Raw genomic sequence first — 17,944 nt, forward strand, 5'->3', positions numbered from 1 at the left:
GTCACATAATACATATCTAATACTACTAGAAATTTTATTAATTTTCCACCTGAAGCCTATGTCAACCCAACACTGCCGGGAACACCAAGCACTAATCCGTTCACAGAGACGACATGACAAGACACTCTGGATGCTCACCGTGCTGTAGACTGCAGAGACGGTGGGAGGGAAGATCCGATCCTCCAGAGGCTGTTGTACGGGTCCTCTAGGAATTCTGGAAGGTGAGTTAAGGAGAGAACTCTAATGGACCTGCTGAGCAGGAAGAGAAAATTCTGCCAATGACCCAAACTTTTTACCCAACCTGTGGTACCATGGACTTTCTCCTCCCAAGAAACAGGAAAATCAAGTATTTAAATTTCCTAATGTGATACCTTGATTTCTCCAAAATTGCTTCCCACAATAAACTTCCATTGGAGATGAAACCAATGGCTGGAGTCCCCAAACTTTAGGCCCATTATGAGACTCGACCACCTTTGCTTTAGCCAGAAAAGAAGTACAATAGCACAGTGAGGGAACAAGGTCCAAAGAAGAGCTGGCGCCTCCTGTCCCAACTCCCAGCACCTGCAGAGGGGCTGCCTTAGTTTGAGGTCAGCCTGGAACTACTGACAATGTTCTAGTCTGTAACAGCCGCACAAAGAGCAAGCTCAAGCTTCCCGTTTCCTATAATTTTTCTAATTGAACTAATTTCTCTACAACTATCCACTAGCTTCCTATTTTTATTATTTGTCTTTGTTTTTATTTTTTGGTTTTTTGAGACAGAGTTTCTCTGTGTAGGTCTGGCTGTCCTGGAACTCTGTAGACCAGACTGGCCTCTAACTCAGAGATCCACCTGCTTCTGCCTCCCAAGTACTGACTGGGATTAAAGGAGAAAAATCACCACTGCCTGGCAGGTTTCCCATTCTTAAAAACAGGTTCTCCAGCAGTCACTTAAAATGTTTCAGAACACAAAGACATTAAAAGACAAAAGACTGTCATTTTATTCAACTGAAAACTAGGAGACAGGAGCCATCCTAGCTGGTGTGGCACTATTTTACAAGAGAACTGCTTATACCATCCCAGATTATGTACTTTCTACAACAGATGCAAATGATACAAATGATTTCACTTCCACCTGTTTTTTTTCAACTCCAACAATCCTGTAACCTGATTCCAGCAGACTGGTTCATGTTTTTAGTTACTGTATCATAAATCCCAAATGAAAAACTTTCCCTCAACTTAAAAAATACTTAATTCTTCTTTCTAATTTACCCAGAGAGTTAGGAAGACAAGCTAAGAACTACATAGCAAGTGTGGTGACTTTCAGCTGTGATTCCAGCACTTGGGAGGCAGAGGCAGGAGGATTACTGAAAGTTCAAGGCTAGAATAGTCAAGAGAGTGAGTCCTAGGTCAGCCGGGGTTACACACTGAGACTCTCGTTTCAAAAGAGTTAAGAGCACTGGCTGTTCTTACAGAGGTCCTGGGCTCAGTTCCCAACACCACATGGTGGTTCACAACCATCCCTAACTGCAGTTCCAGGGGATCTGAGGCCCTCTTCTGACTGCTACAGGCACCAGGAATGCACATGGTTTGCTCATATATACGAAATAAATAAATCTTAAAAAATTATAAATAGAGTGAAAAAAAAAGTAGTGGGCTTCTGTTTGTTTGTATTTTAAGAATGACTCTAAGTTGCCAAAGTCTGAATCATTAGTAGATTCTTTATTTCCAACAGCCAGCTTAGAAGACTGAAAACAAAACAAACAGACCCTGTGTTTTAGTCATTAAAATGTTTAAAGAGACTGTAGTGGTCTCTAGACAGTTTTTAAACTAGCAACCTCACACAATGGTTAAACACACACACACACCTGCTCCACTGGAAAGCGATGGAGCTGAAACATTTCATAAAGGAACCACATACCACATACACATCCCTCAATCCATATGCACCCTCCACACCCACCACACACATATTCTACACAATCCACATGAACACACAATTTAAAGCCACAATCTACCCATACACAATCCACACATACACACCATATACACACATGGCACATACACTTCACACACACATGGCATACATACATACATACATACATACATACATACATACTGCATGCACTATAGAAAGCAGAAACCTAATAAGTTCCAGGGTGTCGTACTCCTTGTGAGCTCGAAGTTCTTTTAGACTGAAGGAAGTTTAGCTGACATTCAGCTCTTCACACCGAGCTCTACAGTTTGCAAGACAGATGGAAAATGAGCCATACTTTCTTCTGCACTGCCAACTGCCGCTGCTTTTTCCAGGAAGGACTAATTCTCATGATGGGAGAAGCAGTTCTCAAGGGAGTTCAGGGTTCTGCCTGAGAATCTGAGCCACTCAAGTCTCCTGCTTTCTGTTCCTCTGCCAGCTCACCAGATGACTATGACTACAAGATTGCTAGTGACATCATTTGCCCACATTACAGGAACAAGTATTCTTCCTCTATTTCTACAATAAAGGATGCTGATTTCATTTGTTATAGTATACAAATTGACAACTAAATGCTGCAGACTACATAAAACAAAACTGCAGCACTACCAAAAAAATTAAAAATAAATAAATAAACAGGTATAAGCCCAATCAATTTAAAAAACAAAATTAAGGAGCTCGGTGTGGTGACTGTAATTCCAGAGCTCAGGAAGAAGAGGCAGGAAGCCAGCCAAGACTAGTCAGAGAGATCTCTTTGTAAAAACTAAGGAGGCTGAAGAGACAGCTCAACATGCACTGGTCTCACATAGAAACTGAGTTCAGTTCCCAGGAGCAGCTCACAACCACCTCTACTCCATCTCCAGAGGTCTCCTGTAAGCACACACACACAAAATGATAGATAGATAGATAGATGATAGATAGATAGATGATAGATAGATAGAATTAATTTAAACTGAAATTCTAAAAACTCCAAACAGGGTGATAGAGAGACAGCTCAGCAGTTAAGAGCACTGGGTGCTCTTCCAGGGGTCCCAGATTCAATTCCCAGCACCCACAGGGCAGCTCACAACTGTCTGTAACTCCAGTTTTAGGAGATCCAGCACCCTCACACAGACATACATGTAGGCAAACACTAATACACATAAAGTAAAAATAAATTATTTTTAAAAAACACTCCAAATAGATATTTTATTAACTTTCAATAAAGCTACTGTTTAGACCACCTCTCCACCTTAAAACCCTGGAAGGGTCAGCCGGAGACGAGGGAGAACAGTTGAGTTCTGGAAGCAGGCATTAAGTGCTTTTAGAGTTCACGTGATTCCACCAGCCTGCAGCTGAGTGCCAGCATAAGTCACAGAATGCTCATATTCCTTGAAACTAAAAGTAAAAAGCAAGCATTTTCTTAATTTTTTCAAGAGTTTTAAAAAGGTTTATTTATACTTGTGAGTGCGAAGCAGGTATGTGTGGGAGCCCTCGGAGGCCAGAACCACGCAGATCCTGGAAAGCCAGAAGAGAACTCAGTCCCTGGAGCTGGTATTTCAGGCACTTGTGAGCTGACAAACCAGGGTACTAGGGACATACTCAGGCCTTTTGCAGTAGCAGTAATGTGTACTCTCAATCAGTGAGCCTGCTCATCATCCCCTTTACTGGTTATTTCTTAGCATGAATTGCTATGATGAATGTTTTATAATTGTAAATCAATGTGACTAAGCCAACTTTGAGTGTAACTGACAAAAAAGTTGCAAACCCCACCTATGATGGTTAACACTTTAAGACCATTAATCTGTAATCTACATAGAGAGCTACAGGGTTAACAAGATGTCTTTGGAAGGGTAGGAAATTGTTTTGGTTTGGTTTGAGGTTATTTGGTTTGCTAAACTAGAATCTATGTAGCCCAGGCTAGACTGGACACGAAATCCTCCTGCTTCCATCTCTCCAGTACCAGAATTCGATGTTTAGGCCAGGTATATGTGTTCTTAGGTAAGACCAATATATGAACAGTCCTTTACATATAACTCCCAGCTTATCACACAGAATATTAAAAAGATGGTATATGCTGAGTCAGGGTTTATTAAAGTTAGTAGCTTTTGCTGTTTCATCAAAGACATTAAGTGTGAGAGCTTGGTGAGGAGGTACACACTTGAAATCCAAGCAATCAAAAGACTAAGGCAAGAGGATTATAAATTGCTATAGGTCATTCTGGGACACAGCAAGACCATGATTTAAAAAACTAAAGGCAAGCAGGGTGTGGTGGTACATACTTTAATCCCAGACCTCTAGAGGCAGAGGCAAAACGATTTCCAGGACAGCCAGAGCTATGAAGAGAAACCTTGTCTCATCCAATCTTTAAAAAATGGGAGGGGGGTACACACGACAACAATGACACTGAAGAAATGTCACACAACCATGAAAACCTGAACATTAACCCTCAGCAACTTGCTAAACAAGCCAAGTTAAACAGTGGGAGCCTGGAATCCCACAGATGGAAGAAAGGCAGACAGAGGAGGCTCCTTGGGGTTCCCTGTGGTCAGCCTAGCCAAATCAGTGAGTTGCAGTTGGTAAGAGACTTTGCCTCAAAACTGAAGGGAAGAGTGAGTCAGAAAGAGCTGGTATCAGACTCTCACTCATGCACATGGCACCCATGTCCATATACACACATCCACACACAGTGAAGTCAGACTGTCTTCTCGTGGTCCTAGCGTTTCTCTCTTTGGGAGAACACACACTGTCAAATCACATCATCACTACCAGCAGCTTGGTGCCTATGGCCATGATAGGACCACAGGTTACCAACCTTCGGTTTGGAGCATTAAGTCAAACTCCTGGAAAATGGAAAGTGACAAAGAAAATCTGACAGCACTCACTGAAACACTTCTGACCCTATCTCTGCACCGCAGACAGGCTGCCTAGGAAACTCATATGCTCTTCCAGGGCCCCAGGGCCCCAGGGCCCCAGGGCTAGAACCTTAGCATACCATGCATCTAGAGTCAAGTATCTCCAAGCCCAGAAAAACCTAGGTGAGTAGGCCAGAAGCACACTGCTCCACAAAGAAAAGCATCAGAGACCCCTTCAATGGTGCCATGCCACATTAGCTCAAAAATGGTCACCCAATGAGGTCATCAAACAAAATCCAAAGGGCTTTTCATTCACGCTGACAGAGAACCACTGTACATTTGAAAAATGAAATATGATTATTCATTAATGCTCTTTATGGAAAAAGAACTAATTGATGTCCGCTTGCGTGTTCTGCAGAAGGCACAAGCAATAAACGAAGTAGCAACAGCTGAGTGGCTGTCTGCTGCTTGCCTGGGGCAGTCCCTCTATGGCAGCCTCTGGGTCCACAGCCACACTATTCTTCACCTGAACTTGGGGTCTTCCCAAATTTCTCTCTCCTCAGAACAGTCACCAAGAACAACAACAAAAAAAGACTCCTCATTCACCCATCCCCGGCTCCCCCACCCTCCTCCTTTTCTTTGGCAGTGGAAGGTTTGAGTGGCTGAGCACAGGCCTCAGCCACTACTACCAAGTGTTTCTATTGGCTATGTACAGCAACTGGCAGACCAACAGCTCTGGGTTGATCCCTCGCATCCTACAAAACCCTTCAGTCTGTGAATGAGTACAGGCAATCCCAGACTGTGAATGAAAGGGATCAATGCTGGACTAACAGAGATTTACAAAATCTCTAACACCCGGGCCCCAGGAAGCAGTCTGTTCCCATCAGCTACCTATGGTCCATGGTTCAGCTTTTCAGTTATCCTAACTTACTGCCTGTCTGTCAACACAAGAGCTAAGGCTTACTTCTAGAAACACTGATTCTTCACCAAAAATTCAGAAAACAGTAATGCCTGATGTAGAGTGACATGTACCATTGACAGCATTTAACCCAGTAACTGGCAGAGAAGGCACTGAAGAAAACACTCCCCCAACTAAGAGATCAAGAGCTTGGCTCTCCAGCAAAAAGGTCAAAAATGAGACCCAATACTTCAACCAATGACAAAATAGAAAATTTACCTTGGGTTTCAGGCACACATGTACACATTCGCCTGGTGACGTGGAGGTGACTTTCTATTGTGGGTACGCTATTATAATTCCATCCTAAGATTGGTGTCTGCCAAGTCACCAGGGTTCAGAAGTTTTTATTTGGTTTATTTTCAATTTTTTAATACAGAGTCTTGTTATATAGCCTAAATTGGCTTCAAACTCACCACATATTGTAGGCTGGCCTGAACTCTCCATCCTTTGGCCTCAGTCACCCCAGGCTAGAATTACAGGCTTGAACCTCATTCCTGTTTGCATTCTCACAGGAATCTTTAAGCTGCCTTGTGCACAGTTATCATCCGCACTCAGGGGCAAGGCAGATACAGGTCAACTTGGACTACCTAGCAAGACCATGTCTCAAAAAAGAACTTTTAAAAATAAATTCTCCACTTCACATTATCTGATATAAAAACTGGGAACTATTGGGGTCAGAGAGATAACAGCACAGTGCTTGCAGGAGACCTAAGTTCAGTTCCCAGCACCCACATTGGACGGCTTACAGTCACCTGTAACCCATAACTCCCATCTGGGAGTGGGGAGGTGGGATCCAAAGCCTCTGGCCTCCACTGCACCTGAACTCAAATGCCCACATGTGTGCACATGCGCCCACATACACACATGAATCTTTTTTAAAAATGAACTGAAATACCACATCCCACTTGTGCTGACTCTTGTAGTTCATGAATTAATATTAAGCCAAGTAATGCCTTAGAAAGCTCTAGTCATACAGAAACAAAATATCTGAGTTTTAAATAATAAAAGATAATTTTAACAAGGCCAAGGCTTCCAGGGCAGCACTCTAATGTAAAAGGGTGCCTTATCCCAATAAATAACGGGGAAGATTTCACTTTATATGTATTTCAAGAAACTTTATTTCCTTTTGCAACTGTGAATTGTTTAATAAAGAGGTGAAATTCTCAAAATGATACAGATGCAAAGTGCCAACAATGAGATTGAGGGTGGTGAGCAACAGGACCAGTGCCAACCCAACAAAGGCCCTGCACAGCAGCTCTGGAGACCCCACACCATGAAAGCATCCTTTGTCTTTCTGGTGAATACAAGTCCTTTCAATGTCACAGCATATAGTTTAAGAAAAACAAAAAAGGCCAAGTGAAGTGGAGGATGGGCCTGCTTCTGTAGGGGATATCTCCTCAGATGCCTAGCTACGACTGGGCTGAAGGTCTACGGACACTGAAAAGCTTTGCAACTGTGTAGCTACTGAGTGTGTCTATCAACAGACCAGCAAAACTCTACAGCTGTTACCACTAGAGTTCTAGGAGGTGCACTCATCATTCAGAAGAAACAGAATGTGCTTGCTGTCATACCTCTGTGGAGGACTCACAAGGATAATCCCATCACTTTTGCTTAATGGGACAACAGAAAGACTAAGATAGATATCTGTGCCAGGAAGCGGGAGCTAAAAAAAACAGGGCAGAGCAGAAGCAGGAGGGTCTCAGAGTTAGAGGCCAGTCTAGTCTACACATGGAGTTTCAGGTTAGTGAAGGCTACGTAGTAAGACCCTGACGAAACTTAAAAAAAAAAAAAGTGAAGGTAAAAATAAAGCATGTAAATGTATCTAACTGTTAAATGGTTCATCATCCCAGCTACAGAAATCATACTCAGCATTTATTTACACACAATGGCACCCTTTGAACAGTTGTATAATTTATTAATTTTTAACAGCCTATTTCATTTCCCATGTTTCCTTTCAAATGCATCTGTTCAGGTCTGTCTTAATACAGTAGTTGTGCCCTCATAAAGGGAATGAGGCCAGCCCCAAGCTAGCAGCACTGCAAATCTGACATTTAAAAATCAGCATATAAAAACCAGCATGGCTACATAATCTTCAGCATGTCCTGATAGTTCTAAACTCAAGAAGCATGCATGTGTTTGTTTTTAGGACATGAGAAAGCCCACTATATTGCTCAGGCTGAACTCCTAGGCTCAAGCAATCCACCTGCCTCACCCTCCTGAGTAGATGGGGTACAAACATGTACCACCATGTTCAGTTAAAAAGACTACTTTTAAACATGCACACCCTAACTGAGATGGGACATACAAGACCATAAAGTACTGCACACAAATCTCACCAACTCATATAACCCAAAATATGCTGCAGTCCAAGGGTAAGAATGTGAATTTTAAGTCACCACCTGAATTGCAATGCCAAGTTCACTGCCAAGCTTACATTTCCTACACTGTACAATAACAGACATGTGTTTTTTTGAGATGGAGGTCTCATTTAGCTCAAGCTGCCTCTAATTCACTGCATACGAGGATGTCCTTGAACACCTGATGTTCCTGCCTCTGCCTACTGAGTGCGGAAACTACAGGTGTATTTTAAACCGATATTCTTAAGCAGGCCTGCACAGGGCAGATGTTCAACAAATGGAAGCATTTATTGTTACACTATTAGCACTCAAAGTGGGAGCTCTCACAGTAGGTGTAAATTATTTTATTTTTGTTTTGTTTTGAGACAGGATCCCACAACAGAAAGTAGGTTTGCCTCAAACTTATGGTCCTTTTGCCTCAACCTGCCAAGTACTGGGAGTTATAGTTTCACAGGTAAAGCACAGCTCCTACACTGGAATACTTTATACACATAGGAAGCCACTAAGCAGAGATTTGCTGTGGAATAGTCCTTTACTGGCTTAACAAAGAAAGTGACTAACCAATAGCTGAACATGATAAGGTTAGACAGGAGAACCAAACTGAGACTGCTGGGCAGAAGAAGGGTAGAGTCTGGAGTAGAGAGCAGAGGTAGAGAGAAGCAAGATGGTCATGCCATATTGAGAAAAGGTACCAAGTCATATAGCAAAGTATAGATTTTAAAAAATGGGTTAACATAAATAAGAGTTAGCTAATAACAAGCCTGAGCTATTGGCCAAGCATTTGCAATTAATATTAAGTTTCTGAGTGGTTATTTGGGAGCAGCTCCCAGGACAGGAAAACTCTGCCTACAGAGATTATAATTTATTTAAAATAAACATATATTCCATTCCCTCAACTTACAGGTGCACAAATGTGCAATGACGGTTAAATTTTTTAGAAATATGAAAGCTCAGTGTTATTATTATTATAACCTAAAGCTGAATGTCTAAAAGAAAGAGCACACTTCCCCTCCCACATAGCCTTGAAATCAACTCATACCTCAACCTGCAGCCAGCAGAGGGTTCTCCGAAGGCTGTTCCACTGTGGATTCTAGCGGAACACACATGTCCTCAAGCACAACAGACCACTTCCTCCTTCCCTGCCCTCCGTTAAGCTGTCACTGCCAAAGCAAAACCAACACACAGAGTCCTAGCAAGAACAGTGGCTTCCCTCACTGCCCACATTGTAAGTGCAGTCCAGATGCCTCCCTGCCAGCTTTACAGTGAGGACTCACAAACTTGTAGCTACAGCAAGAGTTGTTCTGAACAAGAGCACGTCCGCCAGTTAATCCTGCTCCCAAACGTCCCCCGCACAAGCATGGTCAGCATCTTGCACTTGGCCTGAAGTACTTCCTTCACCACACTCAATGTTCACCAGGGTCCAGAAGCCCAATGAGCCACAACCTGACAACCTTAACCTCCCCAGCTCCCCCTCTGTACAACTCAACTATGCTTCACAACGACAACTGTGTGGAAAGCAGGGAAGAGGCTGGAGCAGTGGTTGAGACGACTTGGCTCCCAGCACCCACAACACAATGTAACTTTAGATTCAGGGAATCTGATGCCCTCTTCTGAACTCCAAGGGTACTGCACACACACACAGAGACACATTTAAAAAAAATAACACCTTTAATGAGGAAGGTCTTTTAATTTAATAAGGAATGTTTCAAGCTATCTGCTTCAACCATACTCAAAAAGTCTTAATTTGATACCTCAGTTAAGAGGCAGCATAAAGGGAGGGGAAGTTTCAAATCCGAAACTGAAGTCAAGAATGTACACTGCTAAAATAAATACAAGGAAAAGTTCACTACTCCACTTCAGTCTGCTCCAGGCACAAGAGCATGCTGGGTAAGGAGAGGGAGAGGCACTATGCAGACCGTGGCCTACACGGGGAGAGGATTACAAAACAAATGCAGCAACACATCACCACTTAAGACCCTAAAGAGCACACACTCACACAGTACTGCTATGAATAAACCCACACGACACCTCAGCAATTACTCAGCTCTCTCCAGGTCACACAGTCAGTAAGACTGCACAGACTCAACTCAGGTAACCAAGCTCCACTCCCAGCCACGTCTGCAGCCGCTATCCTCTGCCACCACTGCCAGCACCACCCAATAAATTCCTGTGTCAAGTCAAATAACCCACCTTCTCAAACAGCAGGAAAACAAAACAGGATAGGAAGCACCAGGCACAGCACAGTTTTGGTGTTTACTCTGTATAAAGCATGTGGGAGGGAAAGAGGGGGGACCTTTTGCAAGTCTCATAGATGAACTGGACAACTGGTTCAAATTTAACCGTGGTTCTTTCAGACAAGCACCTCCTCCGATTTGTTTTCACACACCTACTGCTTCAGTCCTGCTGGTCAGACGACAGATGTCTTTTCATCCCAGGTGGTGCTAACTTAGGTTCAGCTGTGATTCAATTACTACAGTCCAGGCTAACAATACTGAGGTTTCTAGTCAGCAAGTAACACAATTTCAACGTGTGAAACTCTTCTCTCCAGTGCATTTAGCACATCCGCTGGGGGTTGGTCTGCCAGGCTGCAATCGTCTGTGAACTGAGTGTAACTGCGCTGGACCAGCAGCAAGCCGGGTTCATGCCACTCTCACTTCAGCTTAGGGCAAGCCCAAGTGAGGACAACGACAAAGGCCAGACACAAGCCCACATACCCTGTATTCAGGCACACTGCACTCGTGGAAATGCAACATAATCCACTTGATGCAAAAGTGAATTCTATAGTCAGGGAGACAGCCTATTGAGTAAAAGGCATTTGTTGCCAAGCCTGACAGCATGAGTTCGATTCCTGGGACCTGCATGGTAGAAAGAGAACTGACTTTGACAAGTTGTCCACTGACCTCCAAACAGACAAAGAAGCAAAGTAAAATGTACAAAATAAGCCGAGTATGGTAGCCCATGACTTTAATTCCAGCACAAAGACAGGCAGATTTCTGTCAGTTCAATGCTAAAGTGACATGGTCTACACAGTGAGATCCAACATAGCTAAAGCTTCACAGATATACCCTGTGTCAAAAAATAAAAATACTAATAAATAAACAAGCAAATAAGTAAACAAATAACAAAGATTCCTATGAGAACTGTTATTCCATACAATGGTAAGTATTTAATGGTTATACAATACTGATCTCAAAGACCTGCAACTTTTTTTTTAATGTGCATTGGATGGGGGTGTCAGATCCCCTGAAACTGGAGTTACAGACAGGCACGAGCTGCCATATGGGTCCTGGGAATTGAACTCCAGTTCCCTGAAAGAACAGTCAATGCTCTTAACTGCTGAGTCATCTCTCCAGCACCCACCTGCAACTTTTTTTAAATCTGTCCTAGGTCTTACTGATGCTGAAGCTACCACAAGACTCTGAGAAGTAAACGGGAATCAAGCAAGCAAATCATCATCATCATCATCATCATCATCATCAACATCAACATCATCAACATCAACATCATCATCATCACCAGGCAGTAGAGTGCATACCGGCCTGTGAACGCAGTTATTCAGGAGTCTGATGCTTGAGGACCACAAGTTTCAGGGCAGTCTGAGCTACATAGTTAAAACCCCAATGAACAAAAGGAAGACAAGAAACAGGAGACGAGGAGGAGGCAGGGACACAGCTCAAGGGTAGAGCACTTGCTTAGCATGCAGGAGGCCCTGGGTTCGCTCACTGTCACGTACTAGACCAAAAGCTAAACACTGTGGAACCCCTCAAGGATGGGGCTCAGTTGGCAGAGTGCTTGCCTGACATGAAAGCCTAGATCTGGGCCTTAGCACTTCCAAAACCTGAGCATGGTAGTTAAGGCCTGAATCTTAACACTGAAGAAGTGGAGGCAGGAAGGAGGATCACAAGTTCAAGGTCATCCTAGGCAATCAAGGTCAGCTTGGGCTATGTAAGACTCAGTCTCAAAAAAAACATTATAAATAAAAATAAGTTAATCAAAGAACACACAAAGGAAAGAAGCAGAAAAGGAGAGGAAGGCCGGCCTACTCTGAAGGCCATCAGAACACATGCTCCAACCACCAGACTGAAATTTACTGGCCCTAAAGTAAAAACAGGAACAGAGGGCTGAAACTGAATTGGACAGTTTACTTTAAAAGCAGAAAACACAGAGGGAGCTGGGATTGAGTTGGGATTGACATGTTAAACAAGCTTGTTTCTAATTTAAATTAAAAAAAAAAAGAATTACCAAAAAAAAAGCAGAAAACACTTATCTTCAGAAAAAGTTCTTTGGAAGATCATGATGAAGCAACATTCTGCCACACAGATCCGGGGAAAGACAAGACACTCACCAACACTATCATGCCCTACAGACAACTGCGCTAACCAGCAGGCATTTCCCGAGAGCACTGTCAGGGTTCACAGCTTCCTGATGGTCTAGACATCAGTGCAAGGGTTGGAAACATCCATACCACCCTTCAAGAGGTATTTTTCTTTTTGAAATCCACGGTGTAGAACAAAGCTCTCAGCAAACTGTTTCTTTCAGCACACTACAAGCACTGCATTGCACTGCACTGTAAGGACACTACTGGGTCTAGCCTAAGACCACAGAATGAGCAAACCTGACACTCAGACAGAAACTTCACTTCTACAGAAAGCCAACTCATTCAGATCATTATGCCATAGCAAGTTGACTGAATTCACTGACAGACTTTGAGGGGGACTAGTCAGACCTGTCAGCACTGCAGAAGGCATGGCCTGATTTCAAGAGGGACTCACTGAGGGTGTGTCCTGAGGGCTGTATTCCTCCCCAAAGCTTTCTCTGCTGCCCAACTCTGCTCCTTATCTGCCCAGATGCCAGCAGCTCCTCCACACCCTCCCTACCAAGATAGACCAAGAGCAAACTCAGTGTCCCCTCCTCCAACTGTTGTCTGTTCAGTATCTGATCACGGCACTAATGGCCAAGACTAACTGAGGTGTGAGCAGAGAAGCATCCAGGTCCCTCTGTAAGGTGGACAGGAGCCTTCAGAAGGCTGAGAGAACTTGGAAAAAGTTAGATCTCTTCATAAAACCTGAAATTTGTCCCAACAAAGATCTGCAGGTATCTGTGTGTTGGCTTTAAATTTTTTCTGGACAGGCTTTCATAAAGGAAACAAAAAATGGCATTATGCCAGGCGGTGGTGGCGCACGCCTTTAATCCCAGCACTCGGGAGGCAGAGGCAGGCGGATCTCTGTGAGTTGGAGGCCAGGCTGGACCGACAGCCTCCAAAACAGAGAAACCCTGTCTCGTAAAACCAAAAAAAAAAAAAAAAAAAAAGTGGCATTATTTTGGCCTGAACAGTTAAGCCACCACACCTGGAATGTAAGACTTTCAGTAAGATTTACATTAATCACATCTAGTCAAACCAAGGCCTTCCTTTGTAAAAACAAATGCAACAAACAATATTTTTCTCAACTGCTAACCAACAGAAAAAAAACAGTAATTATGGCCTTTTATTACTAAAGTGTTTTCTGGTTGTCATTATTTAATACCAAATGATCTAAAAGTCCCCTTCAGATCATCGGCTATTTAAACATCAAGAAAGAAACCCTTAGACACATGGGGGAAGGCCTAGGCCCTGCCCCAAATGATGTGATTTTGATGATCCCCCATAGAAGGCCTCACCCTTTCTATGGAGCAGAAGAGGGATGATATGGGGGTTTATGGGGGCATGGGAGAATGGGAGGCAGAGGGAACTGGGATTGATATATAAGTAAAATAAGATTGTTTCTAATTTAAATTTTAAAAAGGAAAAAAAAAAGAAACCCTACAAGTTATTTCAAAGGCTGAGTCCCATCAGCAGGCAATGCAGGCCAGCAGTGTCAGCAGTGTCAGCCACTACAATTGTTTCACAAGGCAGCAAGAAACTTAAAGTCCTAAAAGCTAGGCTGGGGAAATGGGTCAGTGTATACAGCATTTATGAAAGGATAAGAGCTCACATCCATAGAACACACAGAAAGAGAGAGGGTGTGGCTGTTATAAATTTAAGAAAAGTGGTGGTAGAAAGATGCCAGGCTACAGGGTTCAAGCAGAGGATTTTTTTTAAATTAGGGAAAGGGATCATAAAAAAGGGAAAGGAGAGTAGTGAGACCGGCCTCAGGGGACAGGAGCATCAGGATGGGGGGGGGGGCAGACAGAGGGAGGAGGGAGGGAGGAAGGTAGGAGGATAGGAGGTGGGCAGGGCCTTTTAAAAGGGAACACAGTGAATGTGCACAGGTGGTGCTTTTAGTGGCTGCAGCTGAGGGCGTATCCTGTCAGAACCCCAAGAGCAGGCCAGTACAGATGCCTGAATGCTAACAGCGGCAACAGAGCATCCAAGGAACAAGTTGACTAACAAGGCCAGAAAATTCAGTGAGCCCTGGTTTCAAGTGAGAGGCCCTGCCTCGGTAAAGGAGGCAAAACACAATCAGGGAAGGTGTTTGACTTCAACCCCTCTCACACCACATACACCATGTACCACACACGCAAACATGCACACTGGAGAGATGGTTCAGCAGTTAAGGGTGCTCACTGCCCTTCCCCAGGACCCCAGCTCAGTTCCCAGCACAATCACTGTGACTCCATCTCTGTTGGGAGGCCCTGCTGGTCAGAGGTAGCAGTCTACCGTAGCCTGGCAGCTCTCTCTAAAGCTCCACGACATGACGGACTCCCTCCCCAGCAGACTTCCTGCTCTCTACTTGCCTTTATCTGGAGAATCTCTAGGCCTAGAGGACTGCCCTATCAAAGTTGTCCCTAAGCCTGGATGCTTGATTTACGTCTAGTGTGACCTTTGGCACAGTTTCCTGCTAGAAGTCTTCCCCCTGATGCACATATGTAACTGAGACCTGTACTAGGAGCTTTGTTATAGGACTCTGCTACCACATAAAAAGTCTTACAACAGGAGCATGCCACTTAATACAAATTAGACTTCCAAATCCTATATATTTCCTATACTCTGGAATAAAGTGGAGCTGATTCACTGAAGTTATCTCCAGGAGCCAGGAGGAGTTCCACAGCTGTCCTAACCCTGTTCGCTGCTTCGATTCCCTCCCTCCTCATGGACCTGTGGCCAATGATCCTGAGGAAGGAGAACCACACATTCCAAAGCATCGAGCACACTTTTATGGCCATCTGTGGGCACCTGCACACATGTGGCATATGCACACAGAGATACATAAATAAAAATAAACTTAAAAAAAGAAAGTACTTTACGGGCTAGTAAGATTACTCCATAAATAAAGATGACTGCTACAAGTCCTGAATATCTGAGTTTGGACCCCAGAACCGACAAAGTGGAGAGAACTGAGTCCTATAAATTGTTCACATGCATGAGCACATTCATGTGTGCACGTGCAAATGCGTACGCACACATACAATAAATAAATAAATGTGAAGATAATAATCAAGTGCTCTAGTTATGTATTCTGTAACAGCTAATGCTGGGATGGGTAGAGCAGCTCATGGTACAGCATTCCACTGTCTTCATCTCTCAGGGGGAATGTTCCCTTTTAAAAATAATAGCCTTAGCTGGGCGGTGGTGGCGCACGCCTTTAATCCCAGCACTGGGAGGCAGAGGCAGGCGGGTCTCTGTGAGTTCGTGGCCGGGCTGGACCGACAGCCTCCAAAACAATACAGAGAAACCCTGTCTTGTAAAAAAAATAATAATAATAATAGCCTTTTGGGTCTGGAAAGATGGCTTAGTGCTTAAAAATAATAATTTCTCTTCTGGAGTACCAGGGTTCAATTCTAAGCTCCCACACAGTAGCTCACAAATATCTAACTCCAGTCTCAATGGCTCTTACAGACTTTTCTAGTCTCCCAGAGTAAAGAGATCGACATGCAAGCAAAACACCCATCCACATAACAGAAATTTAATTGAGTAAATAATAAAAGTAGCTTTCCTGGACCCAGGGATGGAACTCAGAACAGCACTCTTGCTCCATGAGCAAGACCCTGTCAGATGGCAGCACCACAAAGACAGACAAGGCACCTCTTCACAGAGCAGTGACTGCGCCTCAGTCTCTCCATCCTCACACTGTGCATCATCCTACATCGCACTGACATCAGAAGACAGGGACTCTATATTACAGTGTAAGTCCAGAGAGAAAATACTCACTTATAACCATGCCACAGTCTAAGCAACATACAGCAGCAGGCACACAACAAGCAGACAATAGATGCTGAGTAAGCAAGTAAGTGGCTTTCTTTTTGGGGGGGGTCGAGAAAGGGTTTTTCTGTGGCTTTGGAGGCTGTCCTGGAACTAGCTCTTGTAGACCAGGCTGGCCTCGAACTCACAGAGATCTGCCTGCCTCTGCCTCCCTGGTGCAGGGATTAAAGGCGTGCGCCACCACTACCCGGCCCCCTCAGTGATTCATAATAGTACAGGCTGTCAGCCTCCCTAATCAATGTCCTGAACACACTACCAGTCTTCACCCATGTGCCAGAGCTTTCCTGTGAGGCTCTTTGGAGAGCCAGAGAGCTTATAGCTCAGTTTTGACTACACATGGCTTCCTTGTTTGCTCAGAGCTTCACTTCTAAAGACATGAAGAAGAGGCCCACAAAGGTTACTGTTACTTCACAAAACAAGACTAAATGTGGAGATGAAGCATGGAAAAGGCACAGCACCTCCACACAGCCTTTAAAAGCAATCTTAGTGTTCTGCAGGACACAGAAGCTACAAAGCAGTCCATAGACTAGGATGAAGCCACAGCCCCAGCCCAAGTGAGGCACTTTCTCCTGGACCCACGTTAATGGGCTAATTAATGTTAATAGCTTCCCTGTTAATTCTGAGGAAGTGTCTAATCTTTTGTGAATATATTCTCAAACAAGGACAGTTTCTTCTAGAAAGAACACTAAATCCTACAGGTGATTAAGAATCAAACTGAAGCAGAAATCACCATTCAAAGCAAGCAAAGGGCTAACATCTTCATATACTATTTAAGAGACCCTAGTTGATAAAATTGTAGGTCATGGCAGGAACTTTAGGGACTGAGTATGCTTTACATTGTTTCATTGCTTCCTCAATGGCAGTGTCACTAGGAGAATTCACTAAGGTCAGGTTAGACCTCTGCAAATAATCAGCTTCCTTTTTACTAAATCAATGAAAGTCTTAATGTTAAAAATGGAATGTTTATTTAACAAGTTAATAAATCAAAAATATTGACAGCAAACAGCAGAAATAAAAAATGAACTGCTAGCAGACTAGGCTCAGCTGTTAAAATGATCCAGGATTTGAAGACACAGCATAGAAATAAAAACTGAGGGGCCAGGGCAAGGCTCAAGGCGGCAGAACACTAGCAGCATGGAGCCCTGACTCCACCTCCAGCAATTTGGAAAAGCAAGTGTGCTAACCCACACCTGGAATCCTAGCACTCAGGACAGGCAGGAGGGTCAGAAGTCCTAGGTCAACCTCATCAACGTTGGCTACATAGTGAGTTATAAGCTACATGAGACATCTTTTAAAAGGAGGGGGCAAGGGAAAAAAAGGAAATTATCCAAAACAAACATTAAAAAAAATATTGAAGGCCTACCTGGCATGCAAACAACTCAAGTTGTAAAAGAACAAACTTAGTTGGATAGTGGTGGCACATGTCTTTAGCCTCAGCATTTGGGAGGAGGCAGAGACAAGCAGATAGTTTGAGGTCAGCCTAGTCTACAGAGTAAGTTCCAGAAGTGCACAGAGCAACCGTGCCTGGGGGGGAGGGGGTGATAAAAGCAAAATAAGAAAATACTTAGTATAATAGCCTAATTTTTCCAAAACTAATCAAAGACAGCAAATTAGTAAGCTCAGGAAATTTTTCAAGACAAATAGAAAAAAAACAACAAACACTGT

General features: G+C 43.6%; 1 protein-coding gene and 1 pseudogene across 19 annotated transcripts in view; one reads left to right on the forward strand and one right to left on the reverse strand.

Annotated features, from left to right (window-relative positions):
• LOC121144068 overlaps positions 1-11,626 on the forward strand; it is a 38,315-nt pseudogene extending 26,689 nt beyond the window's left edge.
• Eif4g3 (eukaryotic translation initiation factor 4 gamma 3) overlaps positions 1-17,944 on the reverse strand; it is a 210,279-nt gene that overhangs the window by 165,918 nt on the left and 26,417 nt on the right. For all 19 annotated transcript variants that reach the window (XM_040756302.1, XM_040756301.1, XM_040756300.1 and 16 more), the window contains one exon: positions 139-214. The gene's annotated coding sequence lies outside the window, so the exon portion shown is untranslated. Of the gene's footprint in view, positions 1-138; positions 215-17,944 lie in introns of those variants that run through there.

This window comes from Mesocricetus auratus, unplaced genomic scaffold (assembly GCF_017639785.1).
Source record: "Mesocricetus auratus isolate SY011 unplaced genomic scaffold, BCM_Maur_2.0 Super-Scaffold_100014, whole genome shotgun sequence".
Taxonomy (NCBI): domain Eukaryota; kingdom Metazoa; phylum Chordata; class Mammalia; order Rodentia; family Cricetidae; genus Mesocricetus; species Mesocricetus auratus.